The sequence below is a fragment of the Elephantulus edwardii genome, unplaced genomic scaffold (genome assembly GCF_000299155.1).
Source record: "Elephantulus edwardii isolate Elephantulus edwardi_28Jun2011 unplaced genomic scaffold, EleEdw1.0 scaffold00492, whole genome shotgun sequence".
Taxonomy (NCBI): domain Eukaryota; kingdom Metazoa; phylum Chordata; class Mammalia; order Macroscelidea; family Macroscelididae; genus Elephantulus; species Elephantulus edwardii.
The window spans coordinates 403099-409703 of NW_006400242.1; the positions used below are offsets into that span (position 1 = coordinate 403099).

General features: G+C 35.7%; 1 protein-coding gene across 1 annotated transcript in view; it reads left to right on the top strand.

Annotated features, from left to right (window-relative positions):
• Positions 1-6605, top strand: part of SHQ1 (SHQ1, H/ACA ribonucleoprotein assembly factor) — a 279818-nt gene that overhangs the window by 114282 nt on the left and 158931 nt on the right. The window lies entirely within an intron of this gene.

Here is a 6605-nt window from a genome sequence, read left to right on the forward strand (position 1 = left end):
TTGTCTTTTCATCTCCAGAGTAATATATCATATGGTCATCTGACTCAAAATGCCCCATGCCAGTCCATCTCATCTCTCCAATGCCTAATATGAGCTTTTAAAATATTATAGATCCCATTTTATCTGTTCTTAAAACTATAGTTGATTTTATAGAGTTAAATGCTGTTCTCACCTGAATCACTGAGTGTATATTTAAAGGCTGAAAAACCAAATACTCTTTGCAGTTAATGTGCACGCCGACATATTTATAATTATCCTTGTTTAACGAATGAATTTTTACCATAGCATATTCTTTTCTTTTCCTAACTATATAAAAAATTCATTATTTTAAAGGAAAATATACCCCTAAAGAACATAATTAAAATTTGTTATAATTTCAGCCATCAGAAATGACCAGTTAAAAGGTATTGTGTTTCTTTCCAGTTTTCCTCCAATGTGCTAATGTATACATATGAGAATATTTAAATTGGATCAGAACATATCTACATTTATGTATGCCAGTCTGCTTTCCTCACTCAACATTAGCGTAGTACTAGCATTAGAATTTGTTAAAATGCCGAATTTATATTATCATCATTCTGAAAGTTTCTAAGGTGACTCTTGAAATTCATATCTGACTCCAAAAGTGAATGTTAGTTTTTAAATGCAAGCGTTATCATCTAACTGAAAATTCTTCCTCCCAATTAGTCTCTAAACGACATTAAAATTGGGAAAGCATTTTTTGTTTTACAAGCAAAAATTGCTTGAAAAAATGGCTAAGAGTGCTTGTCATACTTGATAGAATTTATCATTTGATTCTTATATTTAAATACCTTAGGTTATAAAATAATACAACTTGAAGATCATCTCTGGAATTTACTTACTCTTTTTTAAAGTATCTTAAAATTGAAAAATAAATTTTTATTTTTTTCACGCAAGTGGAATATTGACAACTTTTCACAAATAGGATGAACTATGTTCTTCTCACTTAAAGAAAGCATGATAAGTAGAAACAATGAGAATGTGATAAAATCTATGTATAAAATACTCACTCTTACATATACCTAACAAAGCATAGGCCTTGGATAAGTGTCTTTAAAAAGTAGGTTTTTTTATAAAATTATGAAATTACCGTTGTATCAAAAGTGAACCTGCATTTTTCCACTAGATTTTTTTCTTTTTCAGAAACTTCCTTCCTACCTTTTTAAAATTAATCTTTTTTTAACTTATTTTTAACAAGTATTTTCTGAAAAGCCAACTTCATGAGCATCATTTAGTATGCCATGGACACCACTTCAGCATTATCTTTGCTTCTTTCGATAGATTATTTATAGTTTGTTCGGAAGGAGGTAACACACTTGAGAAGGCAGACATTGAGCAGTCATTACTGTAAAGGTTTCACCGTATCTAATTAGTTGTTCTTTTGTTCTGAAACTCTTATCAGTGTAAAAATGTCATTTGATGAACTACTTAGGAAAGTAGACTGAAACTTGCCTCTGCTTCATTAATTTTTCTGCTGTCATAAAGCCTTTTTTAGTTTTTATGTATGTTAATATTACTGACAGTATTTGAGTAAAATACTTTTTTAAAGTGACATTACCTCTAATATGATGCTACTTTTTCTTCAAAACAAAGGTTGAATCTGCATGGAATATCAGAAAGTTGAGTCCAACATTGTGTTGGCTTGAGGTATGATTTACAGTTGCAATTACTTAGATTTTGTTTGTTCATTGTTACTCTTTTGTTATTGTTCATTTATTTTGGGTAATTCAAGCAGTTCTTTGACTTTTTAAAGTAGAAGATTTATTATGCTTTATTTTCCTCTCTTTTTCATAAAATTCTGGTTCTGTTTTTTATTTTTCCTCTAATCATAGTGTGCTGATGAATCAAAATAGGATGTGGTTGAACCTGGAGGGTAGAACCTAGTTTGGAGAATAAGACAATACCTTTGTTGAGGAGGACTGAGGACTGGAGTCTCAGACATGTCTGTGGTTGGGCTTACATTGACACTCAAGAGCTAAAAGTCCCCCAAGTAACTTCACTTAGGTGTTACTGTTTACTGCCACTTACTTATTCACCACCAAGGTCTGATCTAAATGTACATACATAGCCTCATCTACTGCTTTCAATAAAGAGCTTTTATTGTACTTGATTATGGATTGGATTGCTGAGAGATGACCCACCAGTCCCCACATTTGAGAATTATATTTATAGCCTTGGAAGCCTAAAGGAGGGCCTCTGATGAGAAATTGACTCAGTTGCTGTGGATTTGGGTTTAATTGATTTCAATTTGGAAAGTGTTACTGGCACTTGGGTCAGAATATTTAGATAGTGTGGCTCAACGTGTTCTAGATCCTTTGGTTAATTATTTATTTTCTAATTGTTTCTTCATTTTCTATTTCTGTGTTCATTTTTGTGAGATCTGTACAAAAAATCTCAAAGGCTGGTATAAAGTTTTGAACAGACACATCAAAACCGTGATTAAAGGGTGTTTTTTTGGATTGGTTTCTTTTTTTTTTTTTTTTTTTTTTTTATTAACTCAAGTTGATCAAGTTGTCAAGTTGGTCCTTAGCTTAGGATAACCTGATGTACAATAGAGCAAAATGCTACGCAGTCTGGCACTGTCCATGGTCTTTTCCAGTTGAATCTTTTTTACCTACAGGGTTTATATTGGCTCATTTTTGGAGGTAGATCGCCAGGCTTTCTTCCATCCTGTCTTTGCTTGTAGTTCCACTGAGACTGTTCCTCATCATAACTTCGTTGCTATCAAGTTGGAATCAATTCATAACTAACACTCCAGCAGGTTTGCTGAGGCTGTAAGTTGCATGGGAGGAGATTGGCTTTTTTCTCAGAAGCAGTTGTTGGATTTGAAACATCTGTCTTTGAGTTGGCAGCACAACTCTTTATGCACTATGCCACCAAAGCTTGAGCCACATGAAAATTTCTTTTAAAAGTGTTAATTCAAATGTTTGCTAACTTATGTCATCAAATAAAGCAAATAGTTTTCTTTCCTATTTTAATTTTAAATGCATTTTAAATTGGTTCATGGCATCACTTTATTCAAACAATAGTTAAAATATTATTGAGCTGAAAGAATTATTTCATCATTGAGGATCTTGCTGCTCTGAAAATGGCCACAGAACTGTTACCTTGGCTGGTAGTTTGCTGGAAAGGGTGAGTGTGTCTCATCCCAGACACACTGAGTTAGAATCTGAATCGGTCACAAGGTCCAGGTGCTCTGTATTCAATTAGGGATGGAGAATCCCATCCTTTTGGCCTCATTTGGGTTCTACAAGTTGCTGTTGTGAACATAAAATACAGGAACTGAGTTTTGTAATGTTGTTGATTGCTGTTGAGTCAAGCACGAATCATAGAGACCCTGTGAATAAAAGGCCTGAATCCTTTCTGTCTATCATCATTTATCAAAGTTCATAGAGTTTCCAGAGGCGTATTGTTTAGGGAGTGGATGCCACTTCTACTTCCAGACCTGTCTTAAACTGGAAGATCCACCACTGTCCACTATGGTTAAGCACTATGGCATTTGACACCCAAATATTATTATTACTATTACTGCCCATATAATTGTTGTTGTTGTTATGTGCCGTCGAGTCGCTTGCAACTCATAGCGACCCTATGTACAACAGCCCTAAACTCTGCTCTGTTCTGTGCCAATCGCACTGTCTCTGACACTCCCATCCCGATTATCCCAGTCACTGAATCAGTCCACCTCATAGAGGGCCTTCCCCTCCTGTGCTGTCCCTCCACCCTCCCAAGCATGATGTCCTTCTCCAAGGACCGGTCTCTCCTCACAACTTGTCCAAAGTATGTTAGACGGAGCCTCAGAATCCTTGCCTCCAAGGAGCCACCTGGTTTAACCCTTTCCAGGATGAATCTGTTTTCCTAGCAGTCCATGGTACTCTCAGCACTCTTCCCCAGCACCACAGCTCAAAGGCATCAGTTCTCCTTCTTTTCTCCTTGGTCATTGTCCAACTCTCTGATGCATAACAAGTGATTGCGAAGACCATGGCCTGTATCAGACGCACCTTAGTCTCCAGAGAGACACCATTGCTCTTCAGTACTTTGGAGAGGTCCCTAACAGCAGACTTTCCCATGGCAGTGCGCCTTTTAATTTCCTGGCTACTGGTGCCAAGAGTGTTGACTGTGGAGCCAAGCAAACTAAAGCTTTGAACAATCTCAATCTCTTCACAATCCATCCTGATGCTGCCAATTGGTCCAGTGGTGAGAATCTTTGTCTTCTTGACATTGAGCCTCAATCCATATTGTAGGCTGCAGTCCTTGACCCTCTGCAGCAGGTGCTTCAGGTCCTCTTCATTTTCAGCAAGCAGGGTTGTGTCATCTGCATAACATAGATTGTTGATAAATCGTCCACCAATCTTGACCCCACATTTCTCCTCATAGATCCCAGCCTCCCGGATAATCTGTACTACATAAAGGTTGAAAAGGTATGGAGATAGGATGCATCCCTGGCATATGCCGTTCCCAATTTTGAACCATGCAGTGTTCCCTTGCTCTGTTCTGACGACTGCCTCGTGGTCCTAGTATAGGTTTTGCATTAGAACGATCAAGTGTTCTGGGATTCCCATTCTTCTCAGAGTCAGCCACAGTTTGTTATGATCCACACAGTCAAACACCTTTGCGTAGTCAATGAAACACAGATAAGACATTCGTCTGGTATCCTCTGCTTTCAGCTAAGATCCATCTAACATCAGCTACAATATCCCTAGTACCACGATCTCTTCTAAACCCAGCCTGGACTTACCCTTATGCTATTACTTTGGAAGACTTGTTTGTAACAGGGTGGAAAAATGGCTCTCTTACTTTAGACAGAAATTACCTAAAGATTTTTAGAGACTGAAGCACTTATGCAAAGAAAATCTAAACTTGGTGTTTTATGTTTAATCTTCTTCACATGTAACTGTGGCTTAAGTAACCTGTGAAGATTCCAACCATTAAGTGCTAATGCCATGATGTGAATGTAAAGCCCTGATATGATTAAAAGGATACTTTACCTTTACATCCAAACATCAACAAAATATTATTAAATGTTGTCCAGCTTTTTAACTCAAGTAGTTAATGACACATGATTTTAAATGTCTCATTTTTTAAAAATACTTGAAAAATTCACCTATTTTGAAAATTTTGTATTTCAAATATTTGCTAATTTATATCATCAATTAAAGCAAATAGTTTTTTCCTATTTTAATTTTAAATACATTTTAAATTGGCTCATGACATCACTTCATTCCAGTAATTGTTAAAATATTGGTGAATTGATTTAGAATTGCGAGACATATTAATAGATTATGTTTTTACTTTTGTAAAAACATGAATTTTTAAAAACATTATTAACTTTAAAAAGTTTTCTTTTAGATACAGACTGTATATTGCTAAATATGTAACATTCTTTGATATTTTATGTATTATTATTTGAGTGAAGTCTTAATTGATGCAAGTATTGTTTTATAACATTACATTATCAACAGTGTCTGATCTTCCACTTCATATTGCTTTTCCTTTGAGCCATCTTAGTGTTTATTATCTTTTTATTAACTTTTACTTCCTTCTCTGTTGCTTTCCTTCCCTGATAATTATAATAGAATAATTTTATGTATAAACTTTTCTACTATTGTGATTTTACAGTGTTTGTCCTTTGATGACTGACTTATTTCACTCTGTATAATATCCTGTAGAGTCATCCATATTACATGCGGTGTTTAATACTTCTGTTGCTATAAATATGCAATACTCTTATTCTTAGCTCTCATTATGTTAAGTGTAAACATAAATGAGAATTATGTTGCTCCTTTAATTTTAATTGTATTTGCAAGGATTACGTATCACTTAAATTTTTAATGCTTTGCTTATAAATCAAATTTATAAAAATTATTTTTCTCCAGATTCCTGATAGCATAATGGCTACCAATAGAAACTTTGGTGATTTGAACCCACCAGCTGTTTTATTGGAGTGATACAACAGCCTATTTTTGAAAAGATTCATAGCTTTGTAAATCTGGTGAGGCTGTACACTGTCCTTATAGGATTAGAGATAACTGGATGGCCTAGGGTTTTTAGTAAATTTTAAATCACTCTAGTATGAGTTAAGATAGCTACATTTTCTTTAAGAAATCCATAGGGATTTGGTAAGTGAAAGGAAGTTACTCAGGTAAATACCATACCTTTTACAATAAAAGAGGCAATAAGTCTGCTTCATTAAAGAGTTTACACCCTTCATCTGCAGTACCTTGAAAATTTCTAAAAGTCAAAAGCATGGCACATACACGTTGTTGTTATGTGCCATCGAGTCATTTGCGACTCATAACGACCCCATGTGCAACAGCCCTGAACCCTGCTCTATTCTGTACCAATCACATTGCCTCTGACACACCCATCCCGATTACCCCAGTGACTGAATCAATCCACCTCATAGATGGTCTTCCCCTCCTGCGCTGTCCCTCTATCCTACCAAGCATGATGTCCCTCTCCAAGTACCTGTCTCTCCTTACAACATGTCCAGAGTATGTCAGACGAAGCCCCAGAATCCTTGCCTCCAAGGAGTAGCCTGGTTTAACCCTCTCTAGGATGAATCTGTTTGTTTTCTTGGCAGT